At 36.1% G+C, this 26,695-nt stretch overlaps 30 non-coding genes across 30 annotated transcripts; all 30 read right to left on the bottom strand.

Moving 5' to 3' along the window:
* Positions 1 to 273: 273 nt before the first annotated feature.
* Positions 274 to 346, bottom strand: TRNAK-UUU (transfer RNA lysine (anticodon UUU)). The gene has a single exon. It is a non-coding gene; the product is annotated as a tRNA-Lys (tRNA).
* Positions 347 to 805: 459 nt separating this feature from the next.
* Positions 806 to 896, bottom strand: TRNAR-UCU (transfer RNA arginine (anticodon UCU)). The gene is given in 2 exon segments: positions 806 to 841; positions 860 to 896. It is a non-coding gene; the product is annotated as a tRNA-Arg (tRNA).
* Positions 897 to 1,769: 873 nt separating this feature from the next.
* Positions 1,770 to 1,860, bottom strand: TRNAR-UCU (transfer RNA arginine (anticodon UCU)). The gene is given in 2 exon segments: positions 1,770 to 1,805; positions 1,824 to 1,860. It is a non-coding gene; the product is annotated as a tRNA-Arg (tRNA).
* A 341-nt stretch (positions 1,861 to 2,201) lies between these two features.
* Positions 2,202 to 2,274, bottom strand: TRNAK-UUU (transfer RNA lysine (anticodon UUU)). The gene has a single exon. It is a non-coding gene; the product is annotated as a tRNA-Lys (tRNA).
* An 864-nt stretch (positions 2,275 to 3,138) lies between these two features.
* Positions 3,139 to 3,211, bottom strand: TRNAK-UUU (transfer RNA lysine (anticodon UUU)). The gene has a single exon. It is a non-coding gene; the product is annotated as a tRNA-Lys (tRNA).
* Positions 3,212 to 3,670: 459 nt separating this feature from the next.
* Positions 3,671 to 3,761, bottom strand: TRNAR-UCU (transfer RNA arginine (anticodon UCU)). Its single transcript is given in 2 exon segments — positions 3,671 to 3,706; positions 3,725 to 3,761. It is a non-coding gene; the product is annotated as a tRNA-Arg (tRNA).
* A 341-nt stretch (positions 3,762 to 4,102) lies between these two features.
* TRNAK-UUU (transfer RNA lysine (anticodon UUU)) lies at positions 4,103 to 4,175 on the bottom strand. Its single transcript has one exon. It is a non-coding gene; the product is annotated as a tRNA-Lys (tRNA).
* An 864-nt stretch (positions 4,176 to 5,039) lies between these two features.
* Positions 5,040 to 5,112, bottom strand: TRNAK-UUU (transfer RNA lysine (anticodon UUU)). Its single transcript has one exon. It is a non-coding gene; the product is annotated as a tRNA-Lys (tRNA).
* A 459-nt stretch (positions 5,113 to 5,571) lies between these two features.
* On the bottom strand, positions 5,572 to 5,662 carry TRNAR-UCU (transfer RNA arginine (anticodon UCU)). Its single transcript is given in 2 exon segments — positions 5,572 to 5,607; positions 5,626 to 5,662. It is a non-coding gene; the product is annotated as a tRNA-Arg (tRNA).
* Positions 5,663 to 6,535: 873 nt separating this feature from the next.
* Positions 6,536 to 6,626, bottom strand: TRNAR-UCU (transfer RNA arginine (anticodon UCU)). Its single transcript is given in 2 exon segments — positions 6,536 to 6,571; positions 6,590 to 6,626. It is a non-coding gene; the product is annotated as a tRNA-Arg (tRNA).
* Positions 6,627 to 6,967: 341 nt separating this feature from the next.
* TRNAK-UUU (transfer RNA lysine (anticodon UUU)) lies at positions 6,968 to 7,040 on the bottom strand. The gene has a single exon. It is a non-coding gene; the product is annotated as a tRNA-Lys (tRNA).
* Positions 7,041 to 7,904: 864 nt separating this feature from the next.
* Positions 7,905 to 7,977, bottom strand: TRNAK-UUU (transfer RNA lysine (anticodon UUU)). Its single transcript has one exon. It is a non-coding gene; the product is annotated as a tRNA-Lys (tRNA).
* Positions 7,978 to 8,436: 459 nt separating this feature from the next.
* Positions 8,437 to 8,527, bottom strand: TRNAR-UCU (transfer RNA arginine (anticodon UCU)). Its single transcript is given in 2 exon segments — positions 8,437 to 8,472; positions 8,491 to 8,527. It is a non-coding gene; the product is annotated as a tRNA-Arg (tRNA).
* A 341-nt stretch (positions 8,528 to 8,868) lies between these two features.
* TRNAK-UUU (transfer RNA lysine (anticodon UUU)) lies at positions 8,869 to 8,941 on the bottom strand. Its single transcript has one exon. It is a non-coding gene; the product is annotated as a tRNA-Lys (tRNA).
* An 864-nt stretch (positions 8,942 to 9,805) lies between these two features.
* TRNAK-UUU (transfer RNA lysine (anticodon UUU)) lies at positions 9,806 to 9,878 on the bottom strand. Its single transcript has one exon. It is a non-coding gene; the product is annotated as a tRNA-Lys (tRNA).
* A 459-nt stretch (positions 9,879 to 10,337) lies between these two features.
* TRNAR-UCU (transfer RNA arginine (anticodon UCU)) lies at positions 10,338 to 10,428 on the bottom strand. The gene is given in 2 exon segments: positions 10,338 to 10,373; positions 10,392 to 10,428. It is a non-coding gene; the product is annotated as a tRNA-Arg (tRNA).
* A 341-nt stretch (positions 10,429 to 10,769) lies between these two features.
* Positions 10,770 to 10,842, bottom strand: TRNAK-UUU (transfer RNA lysine (anticodon UUU)). The gene has a single exon. It is a non-coding gene; the product is annotated as a tRNA-Lys (tRNA).
* An 864-nt stretch (positions 10,843 to 11,706) lies between these two features.
* On the bottom strand, positions 11,707 to 11,779 carry TRNAK-UUU (transfer RNA lysine (anticodon UUU)). The gene has a single exon. It is a non-coding gene; the product is annotated as a tRNA-Lys (tRNA).
* A 459-nt stretch (positions 11,780 to 12,238) lies between these two features.
* On the bottom strand, positions 12,239 to 12,329 carry TRNAR-UCU (transfer RNA arginine (anticodon UCU)). Its single transcript is given in 2 exon segments — positions 12,239 to 12,274; positions 12,293 to 12,329. It is a non-coding gene; the product is annotated as a tRNA-Arg (tRNA).
* Positions 12,330 to 13,202: 873 nt separating this feature from the next.
* TRNAR-UCU (transfer RNA arginine (anticodon UCU)) lies at positions 13,203 to 13,293 on the bottom strand. The gene is given in 2 exon segments: positions 13,203 to 13,238; positions 13,257 to 13,293. It is a non-coding gene; the product is annotated as a tRNA-Arg (tRNA).
* A 341-nt stretch (positions 13,294 to 13,634) lies between these two features.
* On the bottom strand, positions 13,635 to 13,707 carry TRNAK-UUU (transfer RNA lysine (anticodon UUU)). The gene has a single exon. It is a non-coding gene; the product is annotated as a tRNA-Lys (tRNA).
* Positions 13,708 to 14,571: 864 nt separating this feature from the next.
* TRNAK-UUU (transfer RNA lysine (anticodon UUU)) lies at positions 14,572 to 14,644 on the bottom strand. Its single transcript has one exon. It is a non-coding gene; the product is annotated as a tRNA-Lys (tRNA).
* Positions 14,645 to 15,103: 459 nt separating this feature from the next.
* On the bottom strand, positions 15,104 to 15,194 carry TRNAR-UCU (transfer RNA arginine (anticodon UCU)). Its single transcript is given in 2 exon segments — positions 15,104 to 15,139; positions 15,158 to 15,194. It is a non-coding gene; the product is annotated as a tRNA-Arg (tRNA).
* An 873-nt stretch (positions 15,195 to 16,067) lies between these two features.
* On the bottom strand, positions 16,068 to 16,158 carry TRNAR-UCU (transfer RNA arginine (anticodon UCU)). The gene is given in 2 exon segments: positions 16,068 to 16,103; positions 16,122 to 16,158. It is a non-coding gene; the product is annotated as a tRNA-Arg (tRNA).
* Positions 16,159 to 17,968: 1,810 nt separating this feature from the next.
* TRNAR-UCU (transfer RNA arginine (anticodon UCU)) lies at positions 17,969 to 18,059 on the bottom strand. The gene is given in 2 exon segments: positions 17,969 to 18,004; positions 18,023 to 18,059. It is a non-coding gene; the product is annotated as a tRNA-Arg (tRNA).
* Positions 18,060 to 19,869: 1,810 nt separating this feature from the next.
* Positions 19,870 to 19,960, bottom strand: TRNAR-UCU (transfer RNA arginine (anticodon UCU)). Its single transcript is given in 2 exon segments — positions 19,870 to 19,905; positions 19,924 to 19,960. It is a non-coding gene; the product is annotated as a tRNA-Arg (tRNA).
* A 1,810-nt stretch (positions 19,961 to 21,770) lies between these two features.
* Positions 21,771 to 21,861, bottom strand: TRNAR-UCU (transfer RNA arginine (anticodon UCU)). The gene is given in 2 exon segments: positions 21,771 to 21,806; positions 21,825 to 21,861. It is a non-coding gene; the product is annotated as a tRNA-Arg (tRNA).
* Positions 21,862 to 22,734: 873 nt separating this feature from the next.
* Positions 22,735 to 22,825, bottom strand: TRNAR-UCU (transfer RNA arginine (anticodon UCU)). The gene is given in 2 exon segments: positions 22,735 to 22,770; positions 22,789 to 22,825. It is a non-coding gene; the product is annotated as a tRNA-Arg (tRNA).
* A 1,810-nt stretch (positions 22,826 to 24,635) lies between these two features.
* Positions 24,636 to 24,726, bottom strand: TRNAR-UCU (transfer RNA arginine (anticodon UCU)). The gene is given in 2 exon segments: positions 24,636 to 24,671; positions 24,690 to 24,726. It is a non-coding gene; the product is annotated as a tRNA-Arg (tRNA).
* Positions 24,727 to 25,599: 873 nt separating this feature from the next.
* TRNAR-UCU (transfer RNA arginine (anticodon UCU)) lies at positions 25,600 to 25,690 on the bottom strand. Its single transcript is given in 2 exon segments — positions 25,600 to 25,635; positions 25,654 to 25,690. It is a non-coding gene; the product is annotated as a tRNA-Arg (tRNA).
* Between the last annotated feature and the right edge of the window lie 1,005 nt (positions 25,691 to 26,695).

Raw genomic sequence — 26,695 nt, 5'->3', positions numbered from 1 at the left:
AGATGAGCTATCAGCGGTTGACCAACTTTATAAAGTGATTTGGAAACTATAAGCAGGGTTCCATTTTGAACATTGAATTGGGGAAAAGATAATCAACATCTCAAACGACATGATACCGTTGCGGTAAGTCTTCTTAACTCTTGTCAAATGGTACACGACCGATGGGTATTTAATGGCTCCATTAAGAGTAACTTGCAATTACTCTAATGGGACTACTCGTTCATTGGATCCTGAAAAGAGAATGTCATTAGAGTACATTTTCTTTAAACAAACCGCCTGAACAGGGACTTGAACCCTGGACCCTCAGATTAAAAGTCTGATGCTCTACCGACTGAGCTATCCAGGCTCTGATACAGCAAACCTCAAAATCACCTAATCAAAATTTGGCAGTGTCCCAACTAACGCTATGTTTCTTAAGATGGTTACCTGAAGAAGGTACCAAATACACTAGAATATAATAATGAATTGATATTTCAAGCATTTGAAATTTCTTCAGTAAATGTAACCTTATTTTTAGTCCTGAAGTTGCTACTATCTCATTTTTTTGCTGACGTCAAATTCATATGTGTTTATTGACATGGTAAAATTAAGGAAGGGCCCAAAATCTTACTTCCGAGTAAATTATATTTTCATCAGTACAGCTGACAATTTCCTCTTCTGCATAGATTACCCAAATTGAACGGTGTCTCTTTAAAATAGACTTCCTTTTACTGACCTTTTTTAGCAAATGATTTTGGTGAAGCAGAAGCATGCATGCATCGCTTATAACTTCTTTAAATAGTTATGAAATACACAGGGATAAAACTGACTCTGGTGGGATTCGAACCCACAGCCTTTGAATACCTTCTTGACATTCACCTAGAAGTCCAATGCGCTATCCATTGCGCCACAGAGCCAATCTGCTTGAGTGAGGTGCACAGATATTCAGAAATGAAATAATGAGCTTTGAGCTGTTGATCAACTTTATAAAGTTCATTGGATACTATAACCATGGCTATATTTTGAATATTGAATTGGGTAAAAGTTATTCACCGTGTCAAACTACATGATACAGTTGGTAAGTCTGCATACAACTTAAGTTTAGTGTATCATCATCTGATATATGAGACAGATGGGTTTTTCACTTCTCCATGAAAGACATTTTTTTTTAATTTTGGTAATGGAATATCTTATTCATCATGCAGTGGAACACAAAAAGAATGTACAATCAGAATACTTTTTCTTTAAAGTAGCCTACCGCCTGAACGGGGACTTGAACCCTGGACCCTCAGATTAAAAGTCTGATGCTCTACCGACTGAGCTATCCAGGCTCTGATACAGCAAACCTCAAAATCACCTAATCAAAATTTGGCAGCGTCCCAACTAACGCTATGTTTCTTAAGATGGTTACCTGAAGAAGGTACCAAATACACTAGAATATAATAATGAATTGATATTTCAAGCATTTGAAATTTCTTCAGTAAATGTAACCTTATTTTTAGTCCTGAAGTTGCTACTATCTCATTTTTTTGCTGACGTCAAATTCATATGTGTTTATTGACATGGTAAAATTAAGGAAGGGCCCAAAATCTTACTTCCGAGTAAATTATATTTTCATCAGTACAGCTGACAATTTCCTCTTCTGCATAGATTACCCAAATTGAACGGTGTCTCTTTAAAATAGACTTCCTTTTACTGACCTTTTTTAGCAAATGATTTTGGTGAAGCAGAAGCATGCATGCATCGCTTATAACTTCTTTAAATAGTTATGAAATAAACAGGGATAAAACTGACTCTGGTGGGATTCGAACCCACAGCCTTTGAATACCTTCTTGACATTCACCTAGAAGTCCAATGCGCTATCCATTGCGCCACAGAGCCAATCTGCTTGAGTGAGGTGCACAGATATTCAGAAATGAAATAATGAGCTTTGAGCTGTTGATCAACTTTATAAAGTTCATTGGATACTATAACCATGGCTATATTTTGAATATTGAATTGGGTAAAAGTTATTCACCGTGTCAAACTACATGATACAGTTGGTAAGTCTGCATAAAACTTAAGTTTAGTGTATCGTCATCTGATATATGAGACAGATGGGTTTTTCACTTCTCCATGAAAGACGTTTTTTTTTAATTTTGGTAATGGAATATCTTATTCATCATGCAGTGGAACACAAAAAGAATGTACAATCAGAATACTTTTTCTTTAAAGTAGCCGACCGCCTGAACAGGGACTTGAACCCTGGACCCTCAGATTAAAAGTCTGATGCTCTACCGACTGAGCTATCCAGGCTCTGCAACACTGCAACTAAAAATCAGCTAAAAATGATGTGGACGCACACCAACCTACACTTTAATTCTTAATATGGTTACATATATTAGCAATCAAATATGTAGAGTTTAATAATTAATTGATATTTCAAGCATTTGAAATTTCAGCAGCACACGTAATCTATTTTAAATCCTGAAATTCGTTCTATCTCATTTTCGGCTGACTTAGAAATCATGTCTCTAAATTGACATTGTGAAATTAGTAAAAGGCCAAATACTATTACTAGGTACTAAATTACATGTCCAGCAGTATAACTGGAAATTTACTCTTGGGCATAGATTATGCAACATTTTCAAAGCAAACAGTGTCTGTTTAAATAGACTTTCTTTCACTGCCGTTTTGGTAAATGTCTCTGGTTATGCAGAAGCAGGCATTGTTTGTTACTGTTTCAATTAGTTATAAGATAAAGGAGGGATAAAACTGACCCAGCTAGTATTCCAACCCAAAGACTTTGAATGCTTTCTCTACATTCGCCTAGAACCCCAAGCCGCTATCCATTGCACCAGAGATCCAACCTGATTCAACAAGGTGAACAGAAATTCTCAAATAAAAAGATGAGCTATCAGCGGTTGACCAACTTTATAAAGTGATTTGGAAACTATAAGCAGGGTTCCATTTTGAACATTGAATTGGGGAAAAGATAATCAACATCTCAAACGACATGATACCGTTGCGGTAAGTCTTCTTAACTCTTGTCAAATGGTACACGACCGATGGGTATTTAATGGCTCCATTAAGAGTAACTTGCAATTACTCTAATGGGACTACTCGTTCATTGGATCCTGAAAAGAGCATGTCATTAGAGTACATTTTCTTTAAACAAACCGCCTGAACAGGGACTTGAACCCTGGACCCTCAGATTAAAAGTCTGATGCTCTACCGACTGAGCTATCCAGGCTCTGATACAGCAAACCTCAAAATCACCTAATCAAAATTTGGCAGTGTCCCAACTAACGCTATGTTTCTTAAGATGGTTACCTGAAGAAGGTACCAAATACACTAGAATATAATAATGAATTGATATTTCAAGCATTTGAAATTTCTTCAGTAAATGTAACCTTATTTTTAGTCCTGAAGTTGCTACTATCTCATTTTTTTGCTGACGTCAAATTCATATGTGTTTATTGACATGGTAAAATTAAGGAAGGGCCCAAAATCTTACTTCCGAGTAAATTATATTTTCATCAGTACAGCTGACAATTTCCTCTTCTGCATAGATTACCCAAATTGAACGGTGTCTCTTTAAAATAGACTTCCTTTTACTGACCTTTTTTAGCAAATGATTTTGGTGAAGCAGAAGCATGCATGCATCGCTTATAACTTCTTTAAATAGTTATGAAATACACAGGGATAAAACTGACTCTGGTGGGATTCGAACCCACAGCCTTTGAATACCTTCTTGACATTCACCTAGAAGTCCAATGCGCTATCCATTGCGCCACAGAGCCAATCTGCTTGAGTGAGGTGCACAGATATTCAGAAATGAAATAATGAGCTTTGAGCTGTTGATCAACTTTATAAAGTTCATTGGATACTATAACCATGGCTATATTTTGAATATTGAATTGGGTAAAAGTTATTCACCGTGTCAAACTACATGATACAGTTGGTAAGTCTGCATACAACTTAAGTTTAGTGTATCATCATCTGATATATGAGACAGATGGGTTTTTCACTTATCCATGAAAGACGTTTTTTTTTAATTTTGGTAATGGAATATCTTATTCATCATGCAGTGGAACACAAAAAGAATGTACAATCAGAATACTTTTTCTTTAAAGTAGCCGACCGCCTGAACAGGGACTTGAACCCTGGACCCTCAGATTAAAAGTCTGATGCTCTACCGACTGAGCTATCCAGGCTCTGCAACACTGCAACTAAAAATCAGCTAAAAATGATGTGGACGCACACCAACCTACACTTTAATTCTTAATATGGTTACATATATTAGCAATCAAATATGTAGAGTTTAATAATTAAATGATATTTCAAGCATTTGAAATTTCAGCAGCACACGTAATCTATTTTAAATCCTGAAATTCGTTCTATCTCATTTTCGGCTGACTTAGAAATCATGTCTCTAAATTGACATTGTGAAATTAGTAAAAGGCCAAATACTATTACTAGGTACTAAATTACATGTCCAGCAGTATAACTGGAAATTTACTCTTGGGCATAGATTATGCAACATTTTCAAAGCAAACAGTGTCTGTTTAAATAGACTTTCTTTCACTGCCGTTTTGGTAAATGTCTCTGGTTATGCAGAAGCAGGCATTGTTTGTTACTGTTTCAATTAGTTATAAGATAAAGGAGGGATAAAACTGACCCAGCTAGTATTCCAACCCAAAGACTTTGAATGCTTTCTCTACATTCGCCTAGAACCCCAAGCCGCTATCCATTGCACCAGAGATCCAACCTGATTCAACAAGGTGAACAGAAATTCTCAAATAAAAAGATGAGCTATCAGCGGTTGACCAACTTTATAAAGTGATTTGGAAACTATAAGCAGGGTTCCATTTTGAACATTGAATTGGGGAAAAGATAATCAACATCTCAAACGACATGATACCGTTGCGGTAAGTCTTCTTAACTCTTGTCAAATGGTACACGACCGATGGGTATTTAATGGCTCCATTAAGAGTAACTTGCAATTACTCTAATGGGACTACTCGTTCATTGGATCCTGAAAAGAGAATGTCATTAGAGTACATTTTCTTTAAACAAACCGCCTGAACAGGGACTTGAACCCTGGACCCTCAGATTAAAAGTCTGATGCTCTACCGACTGAGCTATCCAGGCTCTGATACAGCAAACCTCAAAATCACCTAATCAAAATTTGGCAGTGTCCCAACTAACGCTATGTTTCTTAAGATGGTTACCTGAAGAAGGTACCAAATACACTAGAATATAATAATGAATTGATATTTCAAGCATTTGAAATTTCTTCAGTAAATGTAACCTTATTTTTAGTCCTGAAGTTGCTACTATCTCATTTTTTTGCTGACGTCAAATTCATATGTGTTTATTGACATGGTAAAATTAAGGAAGGGCCCAAAATCTTACTTCCGAGTAAATTATATTTTCATCAGTACAGCTGACAATTTCCTCTTCTGCATAGATTACCCAAATTGAACGGTGTCTCTTTAAAATAGACTTCCTTTTACTGACCTTTTTTAGCAAATGATTTTGGTGAAGCAGAAGCATGCATGCATCGCTTATAACTTCTTTAAATAGTTATGAAATACACAGGGATAAAACTGACTCTGGTGGGATTCGAACCCACAGCCTTTGAATACCTTCTTGACATTCACCTAGAAGTCCAATGCGCTATCCATTGCGCCACAGAGCCAATCTGCTTGAGTGAGGTGCACAGATATTCAGAAATGAAATAATGAGCTTTGAGCTGTTGATCAACTTTATAAAGTTCATTGGATACTATAACCATGGCTATATTTTGAATATTGAATTGGGTAAAAGTTATTCACCGTGTCAAACTACATGATACAGTTGGTAAGTCTGCATACAACTTAAGTTTAGTGTATCATCATCTGATATATGAGACAGATGGGTTTTTCACTTCTCCATGAAAGACATTTTTTTTTAATTTTGGTAATGGAATATCTTATTCATCATGCAGTGGAACACAAAAAGAATGTACAATCAGAATACTTTTTCTTTAAAGTAGCCTACCGCCTGAACGGGGACTTGAACCCTGGACCCTCAGATTAAAAGTCTGATGCTCTACCGACTGAGCTATCCAGGCTCTGATACAGCAAACCTCAAAATCACCTAATCAAAATTTGGCAGCGTCCCAACTAACGCTATGTTTCTTAAGATGGTTACCTGAAGAAGGTACCAAATACACTAGAATATAATAATGAATTGATATTTCAAGCATTTGAAATTTCTTCAGTAAATGTAACCTTATTTTTAGTCCTGAAGTTGCTACTATCTCATTTTTTTGCTGACGTCAAATTCATATGTGTTTATTGACATGGTAAAATTAAGGAAGGGCCCAAAATCTTACTTCCGAGTAAATTATATTTTCATCAGTACAGCTGACAATTTCCTCTTCTGCATAGATTACCCAAATTGAACGGTGTCTCTTTAAAATAGACTTCCTTTTACTGACCTTTTTTAGCAAATGATTTTGGTGAAGCAGAAGCATGCATGCATCGCTTATAACTTCTTTAAATAGTTATGAAATAAACAGGGATAAAACTGACTCTGGTGGGATTCGAACCCACAGCCTTTGAATACCTTCTTGACATTCACCTAGAAGTCCAATGCGCTATCCATTGCGCCACAGAGCCAATCTGCTTGAGTGAGGTGCACAGATATTCAGAAATGAAATAATGAGCTTTGAGCTGTTGATCAACTTTATAAAGTTCATTGGATACTATAACCATGGCTATATTTTGAATATTGAATTGGGTAAAAGTTATTCACCGTGTCAAACTACATGATACAGTTGGTAAGTCTGCATAAAACTTAAGTTTAGTGTATCGTCATCTGATATATGAGACAGATGGGTTTTTCACTTCTCCATGAAAGACGTTTTTTTTTAATTTTGGTAATGGAATATCTTATTCATCATGCAGTGGAACACAAAAAGAATGTACAATCAGAATACTTTTTCTTTAAAGTAGCCGACCGCCTGAACAGGGACTTGAACCCTGGACCCTCAGATTAAAAGTCTGATGCTCTACCGACTGAGCTATCCAGGCTCTGCAACACTGCAACTAAAAATCAGCTAAAAATGATGTGGACGCACACCAACCTACACTTTAATTCTTAATATGGTTACATATATTAGCAATCAAATATGTAGAGTTTAATAATTAATTGATATTTCAAGCATTTGAAATTTCAGCAGCACACGTAATCTATTTTAAATCCTGAAATTCGTTCTATCTCATTTTCGGCTGACTTAGAAATCATGTCTCTAAATTGACATTGTGAAATTAGTAAAAGGCCAAATACTATTACTAGGTACTAAATTACATGTCCAGCAGTATAACTGGAAATTTACTCTTGGGCATAGATTATGCAACATTTTCAAAGCAAACAGTGTCTGTTTAAATAGACTTTCTTTCACTGCCGTTTTGGTAAATGTCTCTGGTTATGCAGAAGCAGGCATTGTTTGTTACTGTTTCAATTAGTTATAAGATAAAGGAGGGATAAAACTGACCCAGCTAGTATTCCAACCCAAAGACTTTGAATGCTTTCTCTACATTCGCCTAGAACCCCAAGCCGCTATCCATTGCACCAGAGATCCAACCTGATTCAACAAGGTGAACAGAAATTCTCAAATAAAAAGATGAGCTATCAGCGGTTGACCAACTTTATAAAGTGATTTGGAAACTATAAGCAGGGTTCCATTTTGAACATTGAATTGGGGAAAAGATAATCAACATCTCAAACGACATGATACCGTTGCGGTAAGTCTTCTTAACTCTTGTCAAATGGTACACGACCGATGGGTATTTAATGGCTCCATTAAGAGTAACTTGCAATTACTCTAATGGGACTACTCGTTCATTGGATCCTGAAAAGAGCATGTCATTAGAGTACATTTTCTTTAAACAAACCGCCTGAACAGGGACTTGAACCCTGGACCCTCAGATTAAAAGTCTGATGCTCTACCGACTGAGCTATCCAGGCTCTGATACAGCAAACCTCAAAATCACCTAATCAAAATTTGGCAGTGTCCCAACTAACGCTATGTTTCTTAAGATGGTTACCTGAAGAAGGTACCAAATACACTAGAATATAATAATGAATTGATATTTCAAGCATTTGAAATTTCTTCAGTAAATGTAACCTTATTTTTAGTCCTGAAGTTGCTACTATCTCATTTTTTTGCTGACGTCAAATTCATATGTGTTTATTGACATGGTAAAATTAAGGAAGGGCCCAAAATCTTACTTCCGAGTAAATTATATTTTCATCAGTACAGCTGACAATTTCCTCTTCTGCATAGATTACCCAAATTGAACGGTGTCTCTTTAAAATAGACTTCCTTTTACTGACCTTTTTTAGCAAATGATTTTGGTGAAGCAGAAGCATGCATGCATCGCTTATAACTTCTTTAAATAGTTATGAAATACACAGGGATAAAACTGACTCTGGTGGGATTCGAACCCACAGCCTTTGAATACCTTCTTGACATTCACCTAGAAGTCCAATGCGCTATCCATTGCGCCACAGAGCCAATCTGCTTGAGTGAGGTGCACAGATATTCAGAAATGAAATAATGAGCTTTGAGCTGTTGATCAACTTTATAAAGTTCATTGGATACTATAACCATGGCTATATTTTGAATATTGAATTGGGTAAAAGTTATTCACCGTGTCAAACTACATGATACAGTTGGTAAGTCTGCATACAACTTAAGTTTAGTGTATCATCATCTGATATATGAGACAGATGGGTTTTTCACTTCTCCATGAAAGACGTTTTTTTTTAATTTTGGTAATGGAATATCTTATTCATCATGCAGTGGAACACAAAAAGAATGTACAATCAGAATACTTTTTCTTTAAAGTAGCCAACCGCCTGAACAGGGACTTGAACCCTGGACCCTCAGATTAAAAGTCTGATGCTCTACCGACTGAGCTATCCAGGCTCTGCAACACTGCAACTAAAAATCAGCTAAAAATGATGTGGACGCACACCAACCTACACTTTAATTCTTAATATGGTTACATATATTAGCAATCAAATATGTAGAGTTTAATAATTAATTGATATTTCAAGCATTTGAAATTTCAGCAGCACACGTAATCTATTTTAAATCCTGAAATTCGTTCTATCTCATTTTCGGCTGACTTAGAAATCATGTCTCTAAATTGACATTGTGAAATTAGTAAAAGGCCAAATACTATTACTAGGTACTAAATTACATGTCCAGCAGTATAACTGGAAATTTACTCTTGGGCATAGATTATGCAACATTTTCAAAGCAAACAGTGTCTGTTTAAATAGACTTTCTTTCACTGCCGTTTTGGTAAATGTCTCTGGTTATGCAGAAGCAGGCATTGTTTGTTACTGTTTCAATTAGTTATAAGATAAAGGAGGGATAAAACTGACCCAGCTAGTATTCCAACCCAAAGACTTTGAATGCTTTCTCTACATTCGCCTAGAACCCCAAGCCGCTATCCATTGCACCAGAGATCCAACCTGATTCAACAAGGTGAACAGAAATTCTCAAATAAAAAGATGAGCTATCAGCGGTTGACCAACTTTATAAAGTGATTTGGAAACTATAAGCAGGGTTCCATTTTGAACATTGAATTGGGGAAAAGATAATCAACATCTCAAACGACATGATACCGTTGCGGTAAGTCTTCTTAACTCTTGTCAAATGGTACACGACCGATGGGTATTTAATGGCTCCATTAAGAGTAACTTGCAATTACTCTAATGGGACTACTCGTTCATTGGATCCTGAAAAGAGAATGTCATTAGAGTACATTTTCTTTAAACAAACCGCCTGAACAGGGACTTGAACCCTGGACCCTCAGATTAAAAGTCTGATGCTCTACCGACTGAGCTATCCAGGCTCTGATACAGCAAACCTCAAAATCACCTAATCAAAATTTGGCAGTGTCCCAACTAACGCTATGTTTCTTAAGATGGTTACCTGAAGAAGGTACCAAATACACTAGAATATAATAATGAATTGATATTTCAAGCATTTGAAATTTCTTCAGTAAATGTAACCTTATTTTTAGTCCTGAAGTTGCTACTATCTCATTTTTTTGCTGACGTCAAATTCATATGTGTTTATTGACATGGTAAAATTAAGGAAGGGCCCAAAATCTTACTTCCGAGTAAATTATATTTTCATCAGTACAGCTGACAATTTCCTCTTCTGCATAGATTACCCAAATTGAACGGTGTCTCTTTAAAATAGACTTCCTTTTACTGACCTTTTTTAGCAAATGATTTTGGTGAAGCAGAAGCATGCATGCATCGCTTATAACTTCTTTAAATAGTTATGAAATACACAGGGATAAAACTGACTCTGGTGGGATTCGAACCCACAGCCTTTGAATACCTTCTTGACATTCACCTAGAAGTCCAATGCGCTATCCATTGCGCCACAGAGCCAATCTGCTTGAGTGAGGTGCACAGATATTCAGAAATGAAATAATGAGCTTTGAGCTGTTGATCAACTTTATAAAGTTCATTGGATACTATAACCATGGCTATATTTTGAATATTGAATTGGGTAAAAGTTATTCACCGTGTCAAACTACATGATACAGTTGGTAAGTCTGCATACAACTTAAGTTTAGTGTATCATCATCTGATATATGAGACAGATGGGTTTTTCACTTCTCCATGAAAGACGTTTTTTTTTAATTTTGGTAATGGAATATCTTATTCATCATGCAGTGGAACACAAAAAGAATGTACAATCAGAATACTTTTTCTTTAAAGTAGCCGACCGCCTGAACAGGGACTTGAACCCTGGACCCTCAGATTAAAAGTCTGATGCTCTACCGACTGAGCTATCCAGGCTCTGCAACACTGCAACTAAAAATCAGCTAAAAATGATGTGGACGCACACCAACCTACACTTTAATTCTTAATATGGTTACATATATTAGCAATCAAATATGTAGAGTTTAATAATTAATTGATATTTCAAGCATTTGAAATTTCAGCAGCACACGTAATCTATTTTAAATCCTGAAATTCGTTCTATCTCATTTTCGGCTGACTTAGAAATCATGTCTCTAAATTGACATTGTGAAATTAGTAAAAGGCCAAATACTATTACTAGGTACTAAATTACATGTCCAGCAGTATAACTGGAAATTTACTCTTGGGCATAGATTATGCAACATTTTCAAAGCAAACAGTGTCTGTTTAAATAGACTTTCTTTCACTGCCGTTTTGGTAAATGTCTCTGGTTATGCAGAAGCAGGCATTGTTTGTTACTGTTTCAATTAGTTATAAGATAAAGGAGGGATAAAACTGACCCAGCTAGTATTCCAACCCAAAGACTTTGAATGCTTTCTCTACATTCGCCTAGAACCCCAAGCCGCTATCCATTGCACCAGAGATCCAACCTGATTCAACAAGGTGAACAGAAATTCTCAAATAAAAAGATGAGCTATCAGCGGTTGACCAACTTTATAAAGTGATTTGGAAACTATAAGCAGGGTTCCATTTTGAACATTGAATTGGGGAAAAGATAATCAACATCTCAAACGACATGATACCGTTGCGGTAAGTCTTCTTAACTCTTGTCAAATGGTACACGACCGATGGGTATTTAATGGCTCCATTAAGAGTAACTTGCAATTACTCTAATGGGACTACTCGTTCATTGGATCCTGAAAAGAGAATGTCATTAGAGTACATTTTCTTTAAACAAACCGCCTGAACAGGGACTTGAACCCTGGACCCTCAGATTAAAAGTCTGATGCTCTACCGACTGAGCTATCCAGGCTCTGATACAGCAAACCTCAAAATCACCTAATCAAAATTTGGCAGTGTCCCAACTAACGCTATGTTTCTTAAGATGGTTACCTGAAGAAGGTACCAAATACACTAGAATATAATAATGAATTGATATTTCAAGCATTTGAAATTTCTTCAGTAAATGTAACCTTATTTTTAGTCCTGAAGTTGCTACTATCTCATTTTTTTGCTGACGTCAAATTCATATGTGTTTATTGACATGGTAAAATTAAGGAAGGGCCCAAAATCTTACTTCCGAGTAAATTATATTTTCATCAGTACAGCTGACAATTTCCTCTTCTGCATAGATTACCCAAATTGAACGGTGTCTCTTTAAAATAGACTTCCTTTTACTGACCTTTTTTAGCAAATGATTTTGGTGAAGCAGAAGCATGCATGCATCGCTTATAACTTCTTTAAATAGTTATGAAATACACAGGGATAAAACTGACTCTGGTGGGATTCGAACCCACAGCCTTTGAATACCTTCTTGACATTCACCTAGAAGTCCATTGCGCTATCCATTGCGCCACAGAGCCAATCTGCTTGAGTGAGGTGCACAGATATTCAGAAATGAAATAATGAGCTTTGAGCTGTTGATCAACTTTATAAAGTTCATTGGATACTATAACCATGGCTATATTTTGAATATTGAATTGGGTAAAAGTTATTCACCGTGTCAAACTACATGATACAGTTGGTAAGTCTGCATACAACTTAAGTTTAGTGTATCATCATCTGATATATGAGACAGATGGGTTTTTCACTTCTCCATGAAAGACATTTTTTTTTAATTTTGGTAATGGAATATCTTATTCATCATGCAGTGGAACACAAAAAGAATGTACAATCAGAATACTTTTTCTTTAAAGTAGCCTACCGCCTGAACGGGGACTTGAACCCTGGACCCTCAGATTAAAAGTCTGATGCTCTACCGACTGAGCTATCCAGGCTCTGATACAGCAAACCTCAAAATCACCTAATCAAAATTTGGCAGCGTCCCAACTAACGCTATGTTTCTTAAGATGGTGACCTGAAGAAGGTACCAAATACACTAGAATATAATAATGAATTGATATTTCAAGCATTTGAAATTTCTTCAGTAAATGTAACCTTATTTTTAGTCCTGAAGTTGCTACTATCTCATTTTTTTGCTGACGTCAAATTCATATGTGTTTATTGACATGGTAAAATTAAGGAAGGGCCCAAAATCTTACTTCCGAGTAAATTATATTTTCATCAGTACAGCTGACAATTTCCTCTTCTGCATAGATTACCCAAATTGAACGGTGTCTCTTTAAAATAGACTTCCTTTTACTGACCTTTTTTAGCAAATGATTTTGGTGAAGCAGAAGCATGCATGCATCGCTTATAACTTCTTTAAATAGTTATGAAATAAACAGGGATAAAACTGACTCTGGTGGGATTCGAACCCACAGCCTTTGAATACCTTCTTGACATTCACCTAGAAGTCCAATGCGCTATCCATTGCGCCACAGAGCCAATCTGCTTGAGTGAGGTGCACAGATATTCAGAAATGAAATAATGAGCTTTGAGCTGTTGATCAACTTTATAAAGTTCATTGGATACTATAACCATGGCTATATTTTGAATATTGAATTGGGTAAAAGTTATTCACCGTGTCAAACTACATGATACAGTTGGTAAGTCTGCATAAAACTTAAGTTTAGTGTATCGTCATCTGATATATGAGACAGATGGGTTTTTCACTTCTCCATGAAAGACGTTTTTTTTTAATTTTGGTAATGGAATATCTTATTCATCATGCAGTGGAACACAAAAAGAATGTACAATCAGAATACTTTTTCTTTAAAGTAGCCGACCGCCTGAACAGGGACTTGAACCCTGGACCCTCAGATTAAAAGTCTGATGCTCTACCGACTGAGCTATCCAGGCTCTGCAACACTGCAACTAAAAATCAGCTAAAAATGATGTGGACGCACACCAACCTACACTTTAATTCTTAATATGGTTACATATATTAGCAATCAAATATGTAGAGTTTAATAATTAATTGATATTTCAAGCATTTGAAATTTCAGCAGCACACGTAATCTATTTTAAATCCTGAAATTCGTTCTATCTCATTTTCGGCTGACTTAGAAATCATGTCTCTAAATTGACATTGTGAAATTAGTAAAAGGCCAAATACTATTACTAGGTACTAAATTACATGTCCAGCAGTATAACTGGAAATTTACTCTTGGGCATAGATTATGCAACATTTTCAAAGCAAACAGTGTCTGTTTAAATAGACTTTCTTTCACTGCCGTTTTGGTAAATGTCTCTGGTTATGCAGAAGCAGGCATTGTTTGTTACTGTTTCAATTAGTTATAAGATAAAGGAGGGATAAAACTGACCCAGCTAGTATTCCAACCCAAAGACTTTGAATGCTTTCTCTACATTCGCCTAGAACCCCAAGCCGCTATCCATTGCACCAGAGATCCAACCTGATTCAACAAGGTGAACAGAAATTCTCAAATAAAAAGATGAGCTATCAGCGGTTGACCAACTTTATAAAGTGATTTGGAAACTATAAGCAGGGTTCCATTTTGAACATTGAATTGGGGAAAAGATAATCAACATCTCAAACGACATGATACCGTTGCGGTAAGTCTTCTTAACTCTTGTCAAATGGTACACGACCGATGGGTATTTAATGGCTCCATTAAGAGTAACTTGCAATTACTCTAATGGGACTACTCGTTCATTGGATCCTGAAAAGAGCATGTCATTAGAGTACATTTTCTTTAAACAAACCGCCTGAACAGGGACTTGAACCCTGGACCCTCAGATTAAAAGTCTGATGCTCTACCGACTGAGCTATCCAGGCTCTGATACAGCAAACCTCAAAATCACCTAATCAAAATTTGGCAGTGTCCCAACTAACGCTATGTTTCTTAAGATGGTTACCTGAAGAAGGTACCAAATACACTAGAATATAATAATGAATTGATATTTCAAGCATTTGAAATTTCTTCAGTAAATGTAACCTTATTTTTAGTCCTGAAGTTGCTACTATCTCATTTTTTTGCTGACGTCAAATTCATATGTGTTTATTGACATGGTAAAATTAAGGAAGGGCCCAAAATCTTACTTCCGAGTAAATTATATTTTCATCAGTACAGCTGACAATTTCCTCTTCTGCATAGATTACCCAAATTGAACGGTGTCTCTTTAAAATAGACTTCCTTTTACTGACCTTTTTTAGCAAATGATTTTGGTGAAGCAGAAGCATGCATGCATCGCTTATAACTTCTTTAAATAGTTATGAAATACACAGGGATAAAACTGACTCTGGTGGGATTCGAACCCACAGCCTTTGAATACCTTCTTGACATTCACCTAGAAGTCCAATGCGCTATCCATTGCGCCACAGAGCCAATCTGCTTGAGTGAGGTGCACAGATATTCAGAAATGAAATAATGAGCTTTGAGCTGTTGATCAACTTTATAAAGTTCATTGGATACTATAACCATGGCTATATTTTGAATATTGAATTGGGTAAAAGTTATTCACCGTGTCAAACTACATGATACAGTTGGTAAGTCTGCATACAACTTAAGTTTAGTGTATCATCATCTGATATATGAGACAGATGGGTTTTTCACTTCTCCATGAAAGACATTTTTTTTAAATTTTGGTAATGGAATATCTTATTCATCATGCAGTGGAACACAAAAAGAATGTACAATCAGAATACTTTTTCTTTAAAGTAGCCTACCGCCTGAACGGGGACTTGAACCCTGGACCCTCAGATTAAAAGTCTGATGCTCTACCGACTGAGCTATCCAGGCTCTGATACAGCAAACCTCAAAATCACCTAATCAAAATTTGGCAGCGTCCCAACTAACGCTATGTTTCTTAAGATGGTTACCTGAAGAAGGTACCAAATACACTAGAATATAATAATGAATTGATATTTCAAGCATTTGAAATTTCTTCAGTAAATGTAACCTTATTTTTAGTCCTGAAGTTGCTACTATCTCATTTTTTTGCTGACGTCAAATTCATATGTGTTTATTGACATGGTAAAATTAAGGAAGGGCCCAAAATCTTACTTCCGAGTAAATTATATTTTCATCAGTACAGCTGACAATTTCCTCTTCTGCATAGATTACCCAAATTGAACGGTGTCTCTTTAAAATAGACTTCCTTTTACTGACCTTTTTTAGCAAATGATTTTGGTGAAGCAGAAGCATGCATGCATCGCTTATAACTTCTTTAAATAGTTATGAAATACACAGGGATAAAACTGACTCTGGTGGGATTCGAACCCACAGCCTTTGAATACCTTCTTGACATTCACCTAGAAGTCCAATGCGCTATCCATTGCGCCACAGAGCCAATCTGCTTGAGTGAGGTGCACAGATATTCAGAAATGAAATAATGAGCTTTGAGCTGTTGATCAACTTTATAAAGTTCATTGGATACTATAACCATGGCTATATTTTGAATATTGAATTGGGTAAAAGTTATTCACCGTGTCAAACTACATGATACAGTTGGTAAGTCTGCATACAACTTAAGTTTAGTGTATCATCATCTGATATATGAGACAGATGGGTTTTTCACTTCTCCATGAAAGACGTTTTTTTTTAATTTTGGTAATGGAATATCTTATTCATCATGCAGTGGAACACAAAAAGAATGTACAATCAGAATACTTTTTCTTTAAAGTAGCCGACCACCTGAACAGGGACTTGAACCCTGGACCCTCAGATTAAAAGTCTGATGCTCTACCGACTGAGCTATCCAGGCTCTGCAACACTGCAACTAAAAATCAGCTAAAAATGATGTGGACGCACACCAACCTACACTTTAATTCTTAATATGGTTACATATATTAGCAATCAAATATGTAGAGTTTAATAATTAATTGATATTTCAAGCATTTGAAATTTCAGCAGCACACGTAATCTATTTTAAATCCTGAAATTCGTTCTATCTCATTTTCGGCTGACTTAGAAATCATGTCTCTAAATTGACATTGTGAAATTAGTAAAAGGCCAAATACTATTACTAGGTACTAAATTACATGTCCAGCAGTATAACTGGAAATTTACTCTTGGGCATAGATTATGCAACATTTTCAAAGCAAACAGTGTCTGTTTAAATAGACTTTCTTTCACTGCCGTTTTGGTAAATGTCTCTGGTTATGCAGAAGCAGGCATTGTTTGTTACTGTTTCAATTAGTTATAAGATAAAGGAGGGATAAAACTGACCCAGCTAGTATTCCAACCCAAAGACTTTGAATGCTTTCTCTACATTCGCCTAGAACCCCAAGCCGCTATCCATTGCACCAGAGATCCAACCTGATTCAACAAGGTGAACAGAAATTCTCAAATAAAAAGATGAGCTATCAGCGGTTGACCAACTTTATAAAGTGATTTGGAAACTATAAGCAGGGTTCCATTTTGAACATTGAATTGGGGAAAAGATAATCAACATCTCAAACGACATGATACCGTTGCGGTAAGTCTTCTTAACTCTTGTCAAATGGTACACGACCGATGGGTATTTAATGGCTCCATTAAGAGTAACTTGCAATTACTCTAATGGGACTACTCGTTCATTGGATCCTGAAAAGAGCATGTCATTAGAGTACATTTTCTTTAAACAAACCGCCTGAACAGGGACTTGAACCCTGGACCCTCAGATTAAAAGTCTGATGCTCTACCGACTGAGCTATCCAGGCTCTGATACAGCAAACCTCAAAATCACCTAATCAAAATTTGGCAGTGTCCCAACTAACGCTATGTTTCTTAAGATGGTTACCTGAAGAAGGTACCAAATACACTAGAATATAATAATGAATTGATATTTCAAGCATTTGAAATTTCTTCAGTAAATGTAACCTTATTTTTAGTCCTGAAGTTGCTACTATCTCATTTTTTTGCTGACGTCAAATTCATATGTGTTTATTGACATGGTAAAATTAAGGAAGGGCCCAAAATCTTACTTCCGAGTAAATTATATTTTCATCAGTACAGCTGACAATTTCCTCTTCTGCATAGATTACCCAAATTGAACGGTGTCTCTTTAAAATAGACTTCCTTTTACTGACCTTTTTTAGCAAATGATTTTGGTGAAGCAGAAGCATGCATGCATCGCTTATAACTTCTTTAAATAGTTATGAAATACACAGGGATAAAACTGACTCTGGTGGGATTCGAACCCACAGCCTTTGAATACCTTCTTGACATTCACCTAGAAGTCCAATGCGCTATCCATTGCGCCACAGAGCCAATCTGCTTGAGTGAGGTGCACAGATATTCAGAAATGAAATAATGAGCTTTGAGCTGTTGATCAACTTTATAAAGTTCATTGGATACTATAACCATGGCTATATTTTGAATATTGAATTGGGTAAAAGTTATTCACCGTGTCAAACTACATGATACAGTTGGTAAGTCTGCATACAACTTAAGTTTAGTGTATCATCATCTGATATATGAGACAGATGGGTTTTTCACTTCTCCATGAAAGACGTTTTTTTTTAATTTTGGTAATGGAATATCTTATTCATCATGCAGTGGAACACAAAAAGAATGTACAATCAGAATACTTTTTCTTTAAAGTAGCCAACCGCCTGAACAGGGACTTGAACCCTGGACCCTCAGATTAAAAGTCTGATGCTCTACCGACTGAGCTATCCAGGCTCTGCAACACTGCAACTAAAAATCAGCTAAAAATGATGTGGACGCACACCAACCTACACTTTAATTCTTAATATGGTTACATATATTAGCAATCAAATATGTAGAGTTTAATAATTAATTGATATTTCAAGCATTTGAAATTTCAGCAGCACACGTAATCTATTTTAAATCCTGAAATTCGTTCTATCTCATTTTCGGCTGACTTAGAAATCATGTCTCTAAATTGACATTGTGAAATTAGTAAAAGGCCAAATACTATTACTAGGTACTAAATTACATGTCCAGCAGTATAACTGGAAATTTACTCTTGGGCATAGATTATGCAACATTTTCAAAGCAAACAGTGTCTGTTTAAATAGACTTTCTTTCACTGCCGTTTTGGTAAATGTCTCTGGTTATGCAGAAGCAGGCATTGTTTGTTACTGTTTCAATTAGTTATAAGATAAAGGAGGGATAAAACTGACCCAGCTAGTATTCCAACCCAAAGACTTTGAATGCTTTCTCTACATTCGCCTAGAACCCCAAGCCGCTATCCATTGCACCAGAGATCCAACCTGATTCAACAAGGTGAACAGAAATTCTCAAATAAAAAGATGAGCTATCAGCGGTTGACCAACTTTATAAAGTGATTTGGAAACTATAAGCAGGGTTCCATTTTGAACATTGAATTGGGGAAAAGATAATCAACATCTCAAACGACATGATACCGTTGCGGTAAGTCTTCTTAACTCTTGTCAAATGGTACACGACCGATGGGTATTTAATGGCTCCATTAAGAGTAACTTGCAATTACTCTAATGGGACTACTCGTTCATTGGATCCTGAAAAGAGAATGTCATTAGAGTACATTTTCTTTAAACAAACCGCCTGAACAGGGACTTGAACCCTGGACCCTCAGATTAAAAGTCTGATGCTCTACCGACTGAGCTATCCAGGCTCTGATACAGCAAACCTCAAAATCACCTAATCAAAATTTGGCAGTGTCCCAACTAACGCTATGTTTCTTAAGATGGTTACCTGAAGAAGGTACCAAATACACTAGAATATAATAATGAATTGATATTTCAAGCATTTGAAATTTCTTCAGTAAATGTAACCTTATTTTTAGTCCTGAAGTTGCTACTATCTCATTTTTTTGCTGACGTCAAATTCATATGTGTTTATTGACATGGTAAAATTAAGGAAGGGCCCAAAATCTTACTTCCGAGTAAATTATATTTTCATCAGTACAGCTGACAATTTCCTCTTCTGCATAGATTACCCAAATTGAACGGTGTCTCTTTAAAATAGACTTCCTTTTACTGACCTTTTTTAGCAAATGATTTTGGTGAAGCAGAAGCATGCATGCATCGCTTATAACTTCTTTAAATAGTTATGAAATAAACAGGGATAAAACTGACTCTGGTGGGATTCGAACCCACAGCCTTTGAATACCTTCTTGACATTCACCTAGAAGTCCAATGCGCTATCCATTGCGCCACAGAGCCAATCTGCTTGAGTGAGGTGCACAGATATTCAGAAATGAAATAATGAGCTTTGAGCTGTTGATCAACTTTATAAAGTTCATTGGATACTATAACCATGGCTATATTTTGAATATTGAATTGGGTAAAAGTTATTCACCGTGTCAAACTACATGATACAGTTGGTAAGTCTGCATAAAACTTAAGTTTAGTGTATCGTCATCTGATATATGAGACAGATGGGTTTTTCACTTCTCCATGAAAGACGTTTTTTTTTAATTTTGGTAATGGAATATCTTATTCATCATGCAGTGGAACACAAAAAGAATGTACAATCAGAATACTTTTTCTTTAAAGTAGCCGACCGCCTGAACAGGGACTTGAACCCTGGACCCTCAGATTAAAAGTCTGATGCTCTACCGACTGAGCTATCCAGGCTCTGCAACACTGCAACTAAAAATCAGCTAAAAATGATGTGGACGCACACCAACCTACACTTTAATTCTTAATATGGTTACATATATTAGCAATCAAATATGTAGAGTTTAATAATTAATTGATATTTCAAGCATTTGAAATTTCAGCAGCACACGTAATCTATTTTAAATCCTGAAATTCGTTCTATCTCATTTTCGGCTGACTTAGAAATCATGTCTCTAAATTGACATTGTGAAATTAGTAAAAGGCCAAATACTATTACTAGGTACTAAATTACATGTCCAGCAGTATAACTGGAAATTTACTCTTGGGCATAGATTATGCAACATTTTCAAAGCAAACAGTGTCTGTTTAAATAGACTTTCTTTCACTGCCGTTTTGGTAAATGTCTCTGGTTATGCAGAAGCAGGCATTGTTTGTTACTGTTTCAATTAGTTATAAGATAAAGGAGGGATAAAACTGACCCAGCTAGTATTCCAACCCAAAGACTTTGAATGCTTTCTCTACATTCGCCTAGAACCCCAAGCCGCTATCCATTGCACCAGAGATCCAACCTGATTCAACAAGGTGAACAGAAATTCTCAAATAAAAAGATGAGCTATCAGCGGTTGACCAACTTTATAAAGTGATTTGGAAACTATAAGCAGGGTTCCATTTTGAACATTGAATTGGGGAAAAGATAATCAACATCTCAAACGACATGATACCGTTGCGGTAAGTCTTCTTAACTCTTGTCAAATGGTACACGACCGATGGGTATTTAATGGCTCCATTAAGAGTAACTTGCAATTACTCTAATGGGACTACTCGTTCATTGGATCCTGAAAAGAGAATGTCATTAGAGTACATTTTCTTTAAACAAACCGCCTGAACAGGGACTTGAACCCTGGACCCTCAGATTAAAAGTCTGATGCTCTACCGACTGAGCTATCCAGGCTCTGATACAGCAAACCTCAAAATCACCTAATCAAAATTTGGCAGTGTCCCAACTAACGCTATGTTTCTTAAGATGGTTACCTGAAGAAGGTACCAAATACACTAGAATATAATAATGAATTGATATTTCAAGCATTTGAAATTTCTTCAGTAAATGTAACCTTATTTTTAGTCCTGAAGTTGCTACTATCTCATTTTTTTGCTGACGTCAAATTCATATGTGTTTATTGACATGGTAAAATTAAGGAAGGGCCCAAAATCTTACTTCCGAGTAAATTATATTTTCATCAGTACAGCTGACAATTTCCTCTTCTGCATAGATTACCCAAATTGAACGGTGTCTCTTTAAAATAGACTTCCTTTTACTGACCTTTTTTAGCAAATGATTTTGGTGAAGCAGAAGCATGCATGCATCGCTTATAACTTCTTTAAATAGTTATGAAATACACAGGGATAAAACTGACTCTGGTGGGATTCGAACCCACAGCCTTTGAATACCTTCTTGACATTCACCTAGAAGTCCATTGCGCTATCCATTGCGCCACAGAGCCAATCTGCTTGAGTGAGGTGCACAGATATTCAGAAATGAAATAATGAGCTTTGAGCTGTTGATCAACTTTATAAAGTTCATTGGATACTATAACCATGGCTATATTTTGAATATTGAATTGGGTAAAAGTTATTCACCGTGTCAAACTACATGATACAGTTGGTAAGTCTGCATACAACTTAAGTTTAGTGTATCATCATCTGATATATGAGACAGATGGGTTTTTCACTTCTCCATGAAAGACATTTTTTTTTAATTTTGGTAATGGAATATCTTATTCATCATGCAGTGGAACACAAAAAGAATGTACAATCAGAATACTTTTTCTTTAAAGTAGCCTACCGCCTGAACGGGGACTTGAACCCTGGACCCTCAGATTAAAAGTCTGATGCTCTACCGACTGAGCTATCCAGGCTCTGATACAGCAAACCTCAAAATCACCTAATCAAAATTTGGCAGCGTCCCAACTAACGCTATGTTTCTTAAGATGGTGACCTGAAGAAGGTACCAAATACACTAGAATATAATAATGAATTGATATTTCAAGCATTTGAAATTTCTTCAGTAAATGTAACCTTATTTTTAGTCCTGAAGTTGCTACTATCTCATTTTTTTGCTGACGTCAAATTCATATGTGTTTATTGACATGGTAAAATTAAGGAAGGGCCCAAAATCTTACTTCCGAGTAAATTATATTTTCATCAGTACAGCTGACAATTTCCTCTTCTGCATAGATTACCCAAATTGAACGGTGTCTCTTTAAAATAGACTTCCTTTTACTGACCTTTTTTAGCAAATGATTTTGGTGAAGCAGAAGCATGCATGCATCGCTTATAACTTCTTTAAATAGTTATGAAATAAACAGGGATAAAACTGACTCTGGTGGGATTCGAACCCACAGCCTTTGAATACCTTCTTGACATTCACCTAGAAGTCCAATGCGCTATCCATTGCGCCACAGAGCCAATCTGCTTGAGTGAGGTGCACAGATATTCAGAAATGAAATAATGAGCTTTGAGCTGTTGATCAACTTTATAAAGTTCATTGGATACTATAACCATGGCTATATTTTGAATATTGAATTGGGTAAAAGTTATTCACCGTGTCAAACTACATGATACAGTTGGTAAGTCTGCATAAAACTTAAGTTTAGTGTATCGTCATCTGATATATGAGACAGATGGGTTTTTCACTTCTCCATGAAAGACGTTTTTTTTTAATTTTGGTAATGGAATATCTTATTCATCATGCAGTGGAACACAAAAAGAATGTACAATCAGAATACTTTTTCTTTAAAGTAGCCGACCGCCTGAACAGGGACTTGAACCCTGGACCCTCAGATTAAAAGTCTGATGCTCTACCGACTGAGCTATCCAGGCTCTGCAACACTGCAACTAAAAATCAGCTAAAAATGATGTGGACGCACACCAACCTACACTTTAATTCTTAATATGGTTACATATATTAGCAATCAAATATGTAGAGTTTAATAATTAATTGATATTTCAAGCATTTGAAATTTCAGCAGCACACGTAATCTATTTTAAATCCTGAAATTCGTTCTATCTCATTTTCGGCTGACTTAGAAATCATGTCTCTAAATTGACATTGTGAAATTAGTAAAAGGCCAAATACTATTACTAGGTACTAAATTACATGTCCAGCAGTATAACTGGAAATTTACTCTTGGGCATAGATTATGCAACATTTTCAAAGCAAACAGTGTCTGTTTAAATAGACTTTCTTTCACTGCCGTTTTGGTAAATGTCTCTGGTTATGCAGAAGCAGGCATTGTTTGTTACTGTTTCAATTAGTTATAAGATAAAGGAGGGATAAAACTGACCCAGCTAGTATTCCAACCCAAAGACTTTGAATGCTTTCTCTACATTCGCCTAGAACCCCAAGCCGCTATCCATTGCACCAGAGATCCAACCTGATTCAACAAGGTGAACAGAAATTCTCAAATAAAAAGATGAGCTATCAGCGGTTGACCAACTTTATAAAGTGATTTGGAAACTATAAGCAGGGTTCCATTTTGAACATTGAATTGGGGAAAAGATAATCAACATCTCAAACGACATGATACCGTTGCGGTAAGTCTTCTTAACTCTTGTCAAATGGTACACGACCGATGGGTATTTAATGGCTCCATTAAGAGTAACTTGCAATTACTCTAATGGGACTACTCGTTCATTGGATCCTGAAAAGAGCATGTCATTAGAGTACATTTTCTTTAAACAAACCGCCTGAACAGGGACTTGAACCCTGGACCCTCAGATTAAAAGTCTGATGCTCTACCGACTGAGCTATCCAGGCTCTGATACAGCAAACCTCAAAATCACCTAATCAAAATTTGGCAGTGTCCCAACTAACGCTATGTTTCTTAAGATGGTTACCTGAAGAAGGTACCAAATACACTAGAATATAATAATGAATTGATATTTCAAGCATTTGAAATTTCTTCAGTAAATGTAACCTTATTTTTAGTCCTGAAGTTGCTACTATCTCATTTTTTTGCTGACGTCAAATTCATATGTGTTTATTGACATGGTAAAATTAAGGAAGGGCCCAAAATCTTACTTCCGAGTAAATTATATTTTCATCAGTACAGCTGACAATTTCCTCTTCTGCATAGATTACCCAAATTGAACGGTGTCTCTTTAAAATAGACTTCCTTTTACTGACCTTTTTTAGCAAATGATTTTGGTGAAGCAGAAGCATGCATGCATCGCTTATAACTTCTTTAAATAGTTATGAAATACACAGGGATAAAACTGACTCTGGTGGGATTCGAACCCACAGCCTTTGAATACCTTCTTGACATTCACCTAGAAGTCCATTGCGCTATCCATTGCGCCACAGAGCCAATCTGCTTGAGTGAGGTGCACAGATATTCAGAAATGAAATAATGAGCTTTGAGCTGTTGATCAACTTTATAAAGTTCATTGGATACTATAACCATGGCTATATTTTGAATATTGAATTGGGTAAAAGTTATTCACCGTGTCAAACTACATGATACAGTTGGTAAGTCTGCATACAACTTAAGTTTAGTGTATCATCATCTGATATATGAGACAGATGGGTTTTTCACTTCTCCATGAAAGACATTTTTTTTTAATTTTGGTAATGGAATATCTTATTCATCATGCAGTGGAACACAAAAAGAATGTACAATCAGAATACTTTTTCTTTAAAGTAGCCTACCGCCTGAACGGGGACTTGAACCCTGGACCCTCAGATTAAAAGTCTGATGCTCTACCGACTGAGCTATCCAGGCTCTGATACAGCAAACCTCAAAATCACCTAATCAAAATTTGGCAGCGTCCCAACTAACGCTATGTTTCTTAAGATGGTGACCTGAAGAAGGTACCAAATACACTAGAATATAATAATGAATTGATATTTCAAGCATTTGAAATTTCTTCAGTAAATGTAACCTTATTTTTAGTCCTGAAGTTGCTACTATCTCATTTTTTTGCTGACGTCAAATTCATATGTGTTTATTGACATGGTAAAATTAAGGAAGGGCCCAAAATCTTACTTCCGAGTAAATTATATTTTCATCAGTACAGCTGACAATTTCCTCTTCTGCATAGATTACCCAAATTGAACGGTGTCTCTTTAAAATAGACTTCCTTTTACTGACCTTTTTTAGCAAATGATTTTGGTGAAGCAGAAGCATGCATGCATCGCTTATAACTTCTTTAAATAGTTATGAAATAAACAGGGATAAAACTGACTCTGGTGGGATTCGAACCCACAGCCTTTGAATACCTTCTTGACATTCACCTAGAAGTCCAATGCGCTATCCATTGCGCCACAGAGCCAATCTGCTTGAGTGAGGTGCACAGATATTCAGAAATGAAATAATGAGCTTTGAGCTGTTGATCAACTTTATAAAGTTCATTGGATACTATAACCATGGCTATATTTTGAATATTGAATTGGGTAAAAGTTATTCACCGTGTCAAACTACATGATACAGTTGGTAAGTCTGCATAAAACTTAAGTTTAGTGTATCGTCATCTGATATATGAGACAGATGGGTTTTTCACTTCTCCATGAAAGACGTTTTTTTTTAATTTTGGTAATGGAATATCTTATTCATCATGCAGTGGAACACAAAAAGAATGTACAATCAGAATACTTTTTCTTTAAAGTAGCCGACCGCCTGAACAGGGACTTGAACCCTGGACCCTCAGATTAAAAGTCTGATGCTCTACCGACTGAGCTATCCAGGCTCTGCAACACTGCAACTAAAAATCAGCTAAAAATGATGTGGACGCACACCAACCTACACTTTAATTCTTAATATGGTTACATATATTAGCAATCAAATATGTAGAGTTTAATAATTAATTGATATTTCAAGCATTTGAAATTTCAGCAGCACACGTAATCTATTTTAAATCCTGAAATTCGTTCTATCTCATTTTCGGCTGACTTAGAAATCATGTCTCTAAATTGACATTGTGAAATTAGTAAAAGGCCAAATACTATTACTAGGTACTAAATTACATGTCCAGCAGTATAACTGGAAATTTACTCTTGGGCATAGATTATGCAACATTTTCAAAGCAAACAGTGTCTGTTTAAATAGACTTTCTTTCACTGCCGTTTTGGTAAATGTCTCTGGTTATGCAGAAGCAGGCATTGTTTGTTACTGTTTCAATTAGTTATAAGATAAAGGAGGGATAAAACTGACCCAGCTAGTATTCCAACCCAAAGACTTTGAATGCTTTCTCTACATTCGCCTAGAACCCCAAGCCGCTATCCATTGCACCAGAGATCCAACCTGATTCAACAAGGTGAACAGAAATTCTCAAATAAAA

Source organism: Triturus cristatus, chromosome 4_1 (assembly GCF_964204655.1).
Source record: "Triturus cristatus chromosome 4_1, aTriCri1.1, whole genome shotgun sequence".
Classification (NCBI taxonomy): domain Eukaryota; kingdom Metazoa; phylum Chordata; class Amphibia; order Caudata; family Salamandridae; genus Triturus; species Triturus cristatus.
Note: the sequence above shows the minus strand (reverse complement) of the source record. Positions and strands in the feature narration are given on the sequence as shown.